Below are 12711 nucleotides of genomic sequence, written 5' to 3'. Positions count from 1 at the left end.
GCGCCATTGCACTCCAGCCTGGGAACAAGAGCGAAACTCCATCCCCCCGCACCGCCCACATACACACACACACAAAAGATGCTGAAACCGCAGGAAATGTAATGGTATAGTTCGCACTCTGCTGTAGGAAGCATTCGTAGTATTACTACCCTGAGACAGGCATGGTTATAACCTCAGAGGTAGATGCCGGATCCTCTCTGACACTATAAACATGAAATTTATATTCATTTGAAAACTATTCTGGTTGTGAATAGGAGAATACAGAGAAACACTAGAGGACAAGGGGGCAAATTTCAACAAATTAAAGAAAACAAGGAAGTGTTTAGAGAGCACAAGTAGTCTCATTAGAAGAGACTCCTTACTTTGCTTTGCCTCTAAGGCAATCTGGAGTCTTCACCACTGGGTTTGCCAAGTGAAATGTTTTTTTCTGCTCTACTATTGACCCAGCAAGTTGCATGGTGCCGTTTTATTGAAAAAACATGTGCAAAGTGTCTCCTAAGCAGCAATGAGGATGAGGCTGCTTGCTGCGCCCTCTTGAAAGCAGCCACCAGCAGGGAGCCCGCTCTGGTTAACTGATGAAATGGCAGGCCGCCCAGGCTCCCGAATCATCGATTTCCACAGCCGCAAACAATTGATGCAATCAGCCAAGCTCAGAATTAGCCTGACTTATCTTCATTTGTGTGTGTGTTTATGTGTGTGTGTGTGTTTGTCTTGTATTGGTTCCCTAGTCCCAGGACCCATCTTCATTTTTGTACTTGTTTTGTTTATATTTCCAAAATGCAAATTTTGACTTTCTGCCTGGGAACACTACAAAGTCCTTCCTCACAAACATTGAGGAAACAGGAAACTCACAGATTTCTCACAAAAGGGGCTTTCAATTCCTATTAGATAAAATGATATTCATAACAGGTTCCCAGAAAACAAAATACTCTTATTTATTTATTTATTTGCAAAGTAAAGGAGACAGTAAGATTCACCTAAAAAATAGGAGAAGCAGGGATTAGGGGGTCTCTTTACTGACTTTTAAAAAAATGCCTTACCAAAAATCTCTTGAATGTTAATAGAACGTTCTAGAATTTCCTAAAACTTTCTACACAGAAAGTGTAGAAAGTTTTTCTAATGGTATCTCTTTGATTAGATAACATATGATGATTCCAGGGCTATGCCCCCTTTTTTCCCCCTCAAAAAAGGTGAAAGGCCATTTTTTGGTGGGCTTTCTTACACATCAGCCTTCATAGAAAGCTGATACAAAAGTTACATCAAGAGATGGTATGTATTAGGAAGAAATGAAAACTTTCCATGCTGGCCATCTTTCTTTCTTTGCAATCCTCACAAATTTCTGGCTAGCGTGTTTGTCAGCTTCGACTTGGTTAGACATAAAAATTCTTTTTTTTGTGGAAACAGCAGATGTTACTCTGTGACATTGAGGGTTGACACCGTTCATCTATCAATCTAGAATAGGTCCTCTGTGCCTAATAGTGCCTTCATCCTGAAATGCAGGACTCACTGCATCTGCTGTAATCACTGCTACCAAGTGCTATGGGTGCCCATCTCGCTTTTCAGGTGAGCTGAAAAGAATAGCTTGGCTGACTTCCAATCACAGCTAGGAAAAATTTGATCTAGAAGGTGGGCCTCTAAGACATGTCACCAATAGCCCTACCGGTAGCATTCTTTCCTTTCTATTTGTGAAACAATTTAAGATATTTTGTAATAAAAATCTCTTCCACACTGCTCCAGCATGGGACCTGTAACTTAAAACACTAGTCTTCCCTATAAGGTTAAATCACAGAAGACTCATTTTTAAATACAGAGGGTTTAGTTGACAGGGGCCGAATCCAGTGAACCATTTATTTTTTCTAGAGACGGGATCTCTCTCTGTCACCCAGGCTGGAGTACAGTGGCACAAGCATGACTCGCTGCCGCCTCAAACTCCTGGGCTCAAGCAATCCTCCTGACTCAGCCTCCTGAGTAGCTGGGACTTCAGGCGTAAGCCACCATTCCAGGCTAATTATTTATTTTTTGTGGAGACAGAGTCTTGGTACGTTGCCCAGGCTGGTCTCAAATTCTTGAGCCCAAGAGATCCTCCCATCTTGGCCTCCCAAAGTGTTGGGATTACAGAAATGAGCCACTGTGTCTGGCTTGGTGAACCATTATTAAACTTGAACATGAATAAGAGAGAACAGGCCTTAGAGGAAAGGACAGAGGGCTGTCAAAAAATAATACTGTTGGCCGGGCGCGATGGCTCACACCTGTAATCCCAGCACTTTGGGAGGCTGAGGCAGGCAAATCACAAGGTCAGGAGTTCAAGACCAGCCTGACCAACATGGGGAAACCCTGTCTCTACTAAAAAATACAAAAATTAGCCAGGCGTGGTGGCGCGTGCCTGTAATCCCAGCTGCTCAAGAGGCTGAGGCAGGAGAATCCCTTGAACCCAGGAGGCGAAGGTTGCGGTGAGCCGAGATCGTGCCACTGCACTCCAGCCTTGGCGACAGAGCGACACTGTCTCAAAAAAATAAAATAAAATAAACATAAATAATACAGTTGTTGCAAAGGCAAAATTTCAAAAAACATGGCTTTGCTAGGGCTCATGGCAGGATAGGTGCTGTAGCAAAGGCAGCCTGGGGCCACAAGGGAATTAATTAAGATACTGGATACCTCCAGGTGGGTGGGCTGGAACAAGAATACCACTAGAGGAAGAGGTGGATGGTGAGACACCCAGAAAGCTGTCTGCTAGGTAATTCTCCCTGGTCTACATTGTCCAGATAAAGACATTGCCTTTGAGATTCTTATATGACATGATTATTTATCTCCAGACTTAGGGACACCTGGCCCAGAAGGGTGACTACAATCCCACCACCCTTTTTATTCCACAAATATGGCGATTGGTTTTCTAGGCCTCCTCTCTAGGCTTCATAAAAGAGCAATGGAAATTAAACTAACAATGCACATCCATCAATACCTTGCTCAAATTGTATTTCCAAACAGTAAGTTCCTCCAGAAATGTTTTACTACTGTAAAACATTCAGAAAAAATATATATCTCAGATGAAATGGCTTTATGCTTCTAGCAAAACAATATTCCTGGAAATATGTCAAAGTCTACCCATTTCAAAGAAAATATTGATATGAGAACATCAAATATTAACAAAACAAATCATGCCATCTGAAGGAAAGTAAAGAAATGACACAGAACTAAGCCTTTCATGTGTTTTTGATGGGGATGTAATAGGATTTGGAGGGGGCCCGAGTTTCTCTTTAAAATGATAGCATCCATGTGAACACGTGTTAAATTCAGCACATTTATCGTCCAGTTGGTGAAGTAGTTCCTTGGGAAATGAGATGACAAATGCGTTTTGGTTTCATAAAATGTACTTCTGGCTTTCTTCGGTTGGTATTTAATTGGCAATGAAAACACTTTCCACAGATTGAAACAGACACCTCAGGATCTCATTTATAGTCCATTGGGACAGGGAAGTATATGGCAGGAAAACAGTTTCAGCTTCCTTGGAAACGCAAAGTGAAAGAGAGTTTGCCAAGTCAGGAGTGTTTTAACAACCATCGAGTGTGGGGATCCTTAAGGCTGGTCCACATCAAATTTTAGGGTGAACTCCCCGGGTGTGTTTGCGTGTTTATGTGTGAATATACATTGTTCTAGGGTTATGGTTTTTATCATATTTGGAGACAACTCCAAAAAGGTTTAGAACCGCTGATGTAAAATAAAACAAAAATGAAATAGTAAGAAACAGAAGTGTATTTTGGAAAGAACAAATATTGTAAAACTGAATAGTTACTGTAGAAGGATTTGTTGACTCCAACATTTTCCTAAAGACTCGGCACCCAGGCCCGGGAAGGGGCAAAGGCAGAATCCCATTCCCTTGGCAGCAGAGGCCGTCCCTGAGCAGTCTTCGTGCTTTATGTCTTAATGTCCTCAAAGCCAAGATTTACTTTTAGGGTTTTACAAATATATGGCAGGATGAAAGGTCAAGACCCGTTGGGTCCAGAAACTGAGATGAGTAGGTCTAGCATGAGAACCAACAGGCTTCCCAAGGACTCAGTCCGGCACTGCCTCATTCTTCAATTCTGAAATTAGGATGACATTAGAGAATATACTACAAGCAAAATGAACCCTTTGTAATTGTGTTGAAGTCCACACCTGATTTCATCTGGCCTACAGATATTGACATTCATATCTTTTAACATTAGTGTGTGTAAAGGCCAAGACAGAAAATAATGCAGGTGATAGTCTTGCAACTCACTTGCATACACACAAAGCCCAGCTCAAAGAGAAAGAGTGCAGCAGTCAGGTTCTCCAGAGAAGCAAAACCAGTAGGATGTACATTTCTATGGAGATATGTTTAGACAGAGAGAGAGGACGGAGAGAGGAGAAAGAGAGAGAGTAATATAAGGAATTGGCTCATGTGATTATGGGGACTGGCAAGTCCCAAGGTCTGCAGTTGGCAACCTGGGGACCTAGTAGAGCTGATAATACAGTTCCAGCTGGACTCTGCAGGCCTGAGAACCAGGAGTACTGATGGCACACATTCCATCAGCCCAGAAAAGCCAATGTTTCAGTTTGAGTTTAAAGGCAGGAAAAGACTGATGACCCAGATCAAGGCGGTAAGGCAGGAGGAGCAGTTTCCTCTCACAGCCTTTTTGTTCTATGTAAATCTTCAATTGACTGGATGAGGCCCACCCAGATGAGGGAGAGCAATCCACTTCACTCAAGCCACCAATTCAAATGTTAATCTCAAAAGCATCCTTACAAACACACCCAGAAAAATGTTTGACCAGATATCTGGGCACCACATGGCCCAGTCAAGTTGATACAAAATTAAGCATTAAAAAGAGGCTGTTTCTTTTTAATCAATACCTCAGCTCCTACACATCAAATGTCTATTGTCTTTTTTCAAAACTGCCAATTCAGTAGTCTTTGCAGATCTAATAATAATGGCTGGTCTTTGCTTAGCAATTACTGCATGCCAGAAAAAAATATCTGAGCATGTCACACAGATTGACACACTTGACCTTCACACTAACTCTGTAATAGAGGTTTTATTATTTTCCCCATATTATAGATGACAAAACTGAGATGCATGTTCTACAAGAGTCCAAGAGGTTTTAAAAGAAGGGAAGGAACTGAGATTCAAATCCAGGCACACTTGGCCCCAGAATTAGGCTTCCAGCTGTCTCTCACTCTGTCTCATGCATTTACTACTATCCTACAATGCTTCCACATCTCAAAATGCTTTTATCACTTTTTTTTCAGAAATACATTCAGTGCCAGTATGCACTATTTTGAAGTTTATTTCCTCTGAGGCTGAATTTTTTTTAAAGCCAAGTATAATTCCATGTCATATCTGCCTATTAAGGTGGTTGATAAACTCAGATAATACTAACTTGGCAAGGGGTGCCTATAACCTAACAAGGTGAATCCTCAAGTGTTCTTCATATAATACCTCTAGCAACAAAAGCAAAAGAGAATTTGGTCAGTGCTGTAGTGTAAATGTTGTGTCCTCTCCTAAATTAATATGTTAAAATCCTAATGCCTAAGGTGATGGTATTAGGAGGTGGGGCCTTTGGGAGATGATCAGGTCATGAAAACAGAGCCTTCATGAATGGGATTGGTGCCCTTGTAAAAGAGACCTAATAGAGTTGCCTTGCCCCTTTCATTATGTGAGGACAGAATAAGTTGCCATCTATGAACCAGGAAGCAGGTCCTTTGCAGATACTGAATCTGCTGATGCCTTGATCTTGGACTACCCAGACTCCAGAACTATGAGAAGTAAATCTTGGTTGTTTATTTCATCATACCAGTCCAAATGGACTAAGACAGTGATTCAATGACACATGTAATTGATATGGAAATATTCTATCCTAACCAAATATGATACCAGAAAATATAACAATAGTTATTCCTGGAATCTAAAACAAAGTGAGTGCTGTGATTTTACACACCAATCCCCTGCCTGCATTCCAAACATGTAGCATTAACAGGTTAAAGTAAATTGATTTTTAAAATCATAACCATGCAAAAAGAAAAACAACCCAAGATTAGTGACCTCATGGGTTATGAACAGAACAAAATACACAGCAGTAAGTGGGAACTGAAGCCTTTCTACTCGGCTTCAAGATTGAAACATGTGTGAAACCAGGGTCTAAGGTGGCCCGCCCCGTTCAAATGGAGCTTTCATGCTGTGTCGTTAAACTGCACAGAGCTGCTGCCTGATGTGATGGGAGGAAGTAGAGACAGCTGTACAGTTTGGAGGTGAGCAAGCCCTTGCTGGTTTAGGAACAGGAGCTCTGACATCCCATAGGACACACTAATAGAACTGGTTCTGAACTGGGAACCCTGGTGGGATAGAGGCAACTGTAAGATATCCACATAGAGGTATTAACATGGGGAAAGGAAAAGAAAACATGCCACACACACATCCTTCTCAAGGTGAGCACACATACACACACACACACATATCCTTCTCAAGGTGAGCACACACACACATGCTTCTCAAGGTGAGCTTGAAAACCAAAGCAAGAACAAGACACTATGAAACAAACAAACAAATACATGAATCCAGAACAGGGATGATTATAAAAGATAAGTACTACCACTCAAACAATAATATATTAACTGAAATTTAAAACTAAATAGAAGTGATAATAAATACTAGACTTGTCATAGCCACGGAATTAAAGAGCTATAATATACTGATTGATCCAGAATGAAGCACAGACAGATAAAGACACCTAAAATATGGAAGAGAGGCCAGGAAACATAGAGAACAATTGAGACCCTCTCTGATGGACCTAATTGCAGTTCCAAAAGTAGAGAATATACACAATGGTTGGTGGAGTGGCATTTTTGAGAAGGTGATGGCTTAACATTTTCTTGAATTAAAGGAGAAAAAAAGAGTGTTCATACATGTAGTCCACGCCAATTGTGGACAGGACAAAAAAGACATAAAACCACACCTAGGTATTTTGCAGTGAAATTGTAGAACACCGAGGAAAAAGAAACAACCTTTAGAAGTTATAAGGGAGAAATGACAGATGAGCTACACACTGATAACAGTAAGAGTACTGTCTTAGTTTTCTGTGTTATGTAAAAAATTACCACAAGCTTAGCAACTTAAAACAACACACATTTCTTATCTCATTGTTTCTGTGGGTTGGGAGTTTGAACATGGTTTAGCAGCAATTGAGGTGTCAGCCTGGGCTGGGTTGTCATCTGGAGGATCAATTGGGAAAGGATCTGCTGCTTCCAAGCCCACTCAGGTTGTTGGCAGAATTCACTTCCTTGCAACTGTAGGACTCATGGCTGTTGCATCTTCAAAGCAGCAAGCAGAGCGAGACTCCAGAGCCCGTCGGCAATCAGTCAGTGTTATGTGACACAGTGTGATCACAGGAACGGCATCCCATTACTTTTGCCATATTCTATTGGTTAGCAGAAAGTCACAGGTACAACCCACACTCGAAGGGAGGTGATTACATAAGAGCTTGCACACCAGGAGGTGAGATTGTGGAGGCTGTCTTGAGGTCTGTTTGCCATAGGCAGTAGACATCTCACCAGCAAGAGATACCAGAAGACAGTAGAGGAATTGCCTCAAAGTGATGGAGAAAATAATCGTCAGTCTGCACTGGGAGGAAATTTCGTTTAAATTGAGAGCCAGATAAAAGTCATTTTCAAACACACAAAAACTTAGAAAGGTGATTACTCTTTCTGACTTTTGGAACAGTATTTTAAACTTATTTTAAATAACAGTAACAAAGACATTGGTAAAATATGTTGACATGGCTAACTACTGATATTTAAATGTTAAATAATTGATTATATTTTGTCTTTATAGAGACAGACCTCAAATTCCAGCTAGAAATATCATGAAGATGGGGAGATAAGATGGAAAGGAGGAGGGAATGCATGCTAACTGACTAACAGAGCCTTTGTTGTTCAGAAGAAAGACAGAGGCACTGGATAATTTTAGACATCATTAGGAAAATGTAAAATAAAATATATATATATAAACTGAATTTCACCAAAAAGTGAAGGAATACAAGTTGTAATATTCAAACCAGCCTAAGGGAGGGAAAAAAGCAAATTCAAAACAAGAACAATTAAAAAAAAAGGATTTTTTTTTTTTTTGAGATGGAGTCTTGCTCTGTCACCCAGGCTGGAGTGCAATGGTGTGATCTTGGCTCACCGCAACAGCTTCCTCCCAGGTTCAAGCGATTCTCCTGCCTCAGCCTCCCTGGTAGCTGGGATAACAGGTGCGTGCCACCGCACCCAGCTGATTTTTGTATTTTTAGTAGAGATGGGTTTGGCCATGTTGGGCAGGCCAGTCTTGAACTCCTGACCTTAGGTGATCCACTCGCCTCAACCTCCCAAAGTCCTGGGATTACAGGCATAAGCCACCGTGCCTGGCCAAAAACATTTTTTTAACCAGTTCAACGGATGTCAAGAAAGTAGGAAAATATATGCAAAAAAAAGCATGGTTCAAAAAAGATAGCAGGAAGAAGCCGAATGTGTCAATAAACACAACAAATAAATGTAATGTGATTATACTCAACTATTAAAATATGGTGATTGTAGGCCGGGCGAGGTGGCTCACTCCTGTAATCCCAGCACTTTGGGAGGCCGAGGCGGGTGGATCACATGGTCAGGAGATGGAGACCATCCTGGCTAACATGATGAAACCCCGTCTCTACTAAAAATACAAAAAAAAAAAAATTATCCTGGCGTTGTGGTGGGCGTCTGTAGTCCTAGCTACTCCGGAGGCTGAGGCAGGAGAATGGCGTGAACCCGGGAGGCGGAGGTTGCAGTGAGCCGAGATCGCGCCACTGCACTCCAGCCTGGGCGACTGAGCAAGACTCCGTCTCAAAAATAAATAAATAAAATAAAATAAAATATGGTGATTGTAAAAAGCACAGTTAAAACATCTGGGGAAAGTTTTAAAATGGAAGAATTTTTTGAATTCATGAATTTCCAAAGCACCCTATTGCTTAGCTAGTGATTCTCTAATGTCTAGTGAAGGATTTGATGAAAATGCAGATTCCTGGGCACTGCCCCAGAAATATTGGTTCAACAGGTCTGGTTTCTAAGCCAATCATCTGGATAATTAGCAAATTAGCCAGTTTTCTCTGATGAGGATGACCTGAATGCCAAGCTCTAGAAGGTCAAATTCTTCAGCAGCCTTCGGCCTAGCCATCTAAACCTTCCATCATCAGCTCATCCTACTTCTCTCGATTTAGCTTTCCTGATCCCCCAACAAACCGTATTTTTCCTTTTACCAAGAAGAGAAAGGAGGCATGACTTTGTTACAGGAAAGGGGTCCAGATCTAGACCCCAAGAGAGGATTCTTGGATCTCACGCAAGAAAGAATTCAGGGTGAGTCCATAGAGTAAGTGAAAGCAAGTTTATTAAGAAAGTAAAGGAATAAAAGAATGGCTACTCCATAGACAAAGCAGACCCAAGGGCTATGGTTGCCCATTTTTATGGTTATTTCTTGGTGATATGCTAAACAAGGAGTGGCTTATTCATGTCTCCCCTTTTTAGACCATATAGAGTAATTTCCTGATATGGCTGTGGCATCTGTAAACTGTCATGGCACTGGTGGGAGTGTAGCAGTGAGGACAACCAGAGGTCACTCTCGTCGCCATCTTGGTTTTGGTTTTGGTTGGCTTCTTTTTTTTTTTTCTTTTTTCTTTTTTTTTTTTTGTTGAGACGGAGTCTCGTTCTGTCGCCCAGGCAGGAGTGCTGTGGTGCAATCTCTGCTCACTGCAACCTCCGCCTCCCCGGTTCAAGCGATTCTCCTGCCTCAGCCTCCTGAGTAGCTGAGATTACAGGCACCCGCCACCACACCCAGCTAATTTTTGTATTTTTAGTACAGACGGGGTTTCACTATGTTGGCCAGGCTAGTCTCGAACTCTTGACCTCAAGTGATCCACCCGCCTTGGCCTCCCAAAGTGCTGCGATTACAGGCATAAGCCACCACACCCTGGCTGGCTTCTTTACTGAAACCTGTTTTATCAGCAAGGTTTTTATGACCTGTATCTTGTGCTGACCTCCTGTCTCATCCTATGACTAAGAATGCCTAATGATCTGTGAATACAGTCCAGTCGGTCTCAGCCTCATTTTACCCAGCTCCTGTTCAAGATAGCATTTGCTCTGGTTCAAATGCCTCTGACAACTTGTCTAGTTTACTGCTTCCCAGGCTCAAAGCTACAAGAGTAGGTCCAGGGTGCTCTTCAGCCCTCATTTCTGCAGCAGCAAAGATGAAAGTCAGACAAAATAAGCCAAAAAGTGCTGAACTATGACGGCTAAGTCCTTAGGGGTTTATTAGACTTTACTTCCCTCGGACATTGAGAAAAGTCTTCAGCTGAAGTCCATTAAGCAAATTGAAACACTGGAGAAAAATAAACATAGATTGAGGTAGATAGCAGTTTTATGAGAGCAAGGAAGCAGTTAGTTCTAACAAAGCTCCCGTCTGTTACTTGGACTCTTGGATGCTCTTAAAACTCTTAAGATACTGTTCTCTCCAAGATATTTTTTTTATGACTGCTGGCAGTCATAAAAGAAAGTTAATAGAATTTTTTCCCCCACAAATACAAAAGCTGGTACAACCAAAAATAAAAATATAATCATATTGTTTCTCAGTACAATTCCTGACACCAAGCCATTTGTCCTTGTGTCTCCAAACAGGGAATTAAATAATAAACCCAAGACTGTGGTATATTGGGTACATGCCACATAGCGCTTGGACTTCAGATGAAACCAAACCACACTAATATACACTTCCCCCAAAGTGGAAACCTGTATGTTAGAGAATCACTTCAAATTCATACTTTGGGGGAATTATTAGCAATATCTGAAAAACAAGACATTTTATTTCCAAATCTTTAATAATGCAAAATTAAAAAAAAATTTTTGTTGCACACCTGTGATGTACAATGTTGGGCCTATGACACATGCGAAGAAGATGAACAAAAGATTTACATGCAAATCATCTTTCTTGCAGATGATTCCGTGCATTTATTTTAGGCATTTAAAAATAAAGTCACCACTTGGACTTTGTCTCCAAGGCAAGGAATATTCCCTCAGGGCGATGACTTTCAAAGCTCTATGCATGCATATTTTCCTAAGGGACAGGGGTGAAGCCAGCATTAGATTTTTCCATTTCACATTCTGTGGCATATTCAGAGGCCCTGCTCTCATCCTCACCTTGCCCTGAGGTTATGGAAACAGAGCCTGGTGCCAGCCTCATTCTCCAGCAGATCCACATGCATGGCCTTGTTCCTCTCCAGGGGGCAGGGCTGCAGAAGATGGAGGAGGTGAAATACAGATTTAGTCCTTGGATTTTCTAAGCCAAGTAAATTCAATATTTCAAAACATTCTTACATTTTAAAAGGCTTGAGCTTTCTAAATACTGCAAAATTATTTACTGCCAAATATTTCCAGCCTTGCTTCATACTGAACATATATGTGCATAATTACAGACATTACATATTTCCAAAGAAATAAGGGGGGAGCAAAACCCCTGAGTCATCTAAACTCATTACAAGTGAGAACTATTGTTTTGCAGAAATGTCACAGTATTTTCTTAAAGGGAAAAAAAGCAAGTTGTACTAATTTTGTAATAGATAAAAGCAAAATTTCCTCTTTTATGTGCAATTAGTTACAAAGGAGAGTCTCTCTGAAATATAAATGGCCAAAGTCTCCCTCAGCCCAAGTAAATATCTCCCAAAAGAGCCCATAATAATCTCAGAGCTAGCTGCTGCTCTCTTGACACTGAAAATCAAATTAAATCTGATTATCCTTTCTAGCAGGGCACGGGAAAGGCATAACCAGTTTAAATCCACAGAAACCCCAAACTTCATTTTTGCGAATCATTCTAACATTGTCTCCCTTGAAATCTTTCACAAGACGTGCCTTGAAAAAACAAAATGGGCTAATTTGGCTCCTCCTGTGCTGTCTTTTCTCACTGGTTAGTGAAGACGCTATGGCATGCATTGTGCGGAAACCAGAGACAAGAGGTTCAAATACTCCACAAACCAGATTACCAGCCAAACGAAAAATCTAAAGGAGCAAGAGTTTCCCCAAACCCCCAAATGAAATTAGAAATAATAACCCCCTGGAAGTGCCCAAGGTCTTTAACATTTGTGGAATGCTTGGTTAATATCAAATATTATGACCACATGTGTGTTAGCAGGCAGAATTCCCACTCAACCCTGCAGCCTTGACTTTTCTCATGCAACCTCACTAGTGGCAGAAACTCTGCTGTGAAAACCTAGATTTGTAACTAGCATTATCTCCTGTTAAAAAGACTATGTGTACAACAAAGTGTAGAATTCTATGCTGTGTAAAATATGGAGTTTAATTATAAAATGGGGAGACTGAGGGGTGGGGGTGCCTTCTCAAATGGGGCTGGTGACCCACTGCCCTTGGAGTGGAAGATAAATGGGGACCAGCCTTCTGAGCACTCAGAGGTTTGGGAGGGGCAAGGGGATCTGATTAAAGTAGATGGAGAAACTTTTTTTTGCAGAGATTGTGAAAAAAATGACAACTTCTAAGGGGGACAGAATGCCTCTATTCAACATCAGCCACCATGAGCAGAAGCACACTTCTCAATTACAGCTGACCCTTGAACGCCAGGGGTTTGAACTGTGTGGGTCCACTTACTTTCAATTTTTTTTCAATACAAGTTGCACATAGTATGCCTGC

The sequence above is a fragment of the Gorilla gorilla genome, chromosome 8 (assembly GCF_029281585.2).
Source record: "Gorilla gorilla gorilla isolate KB3781 chromosome 8, NHGRI_mGorGor1-v2.1_pri, whole genome shotgun sequence".
Classification (NCBI taxonomy): Eukaryota; Metazoa; Chordata; class Mammalia; order Primates; family Hominidae; genus Gorilla; species Gorilla gorilla.
This window is presented reverse-complemented; position numbering follows the sequence as displayed.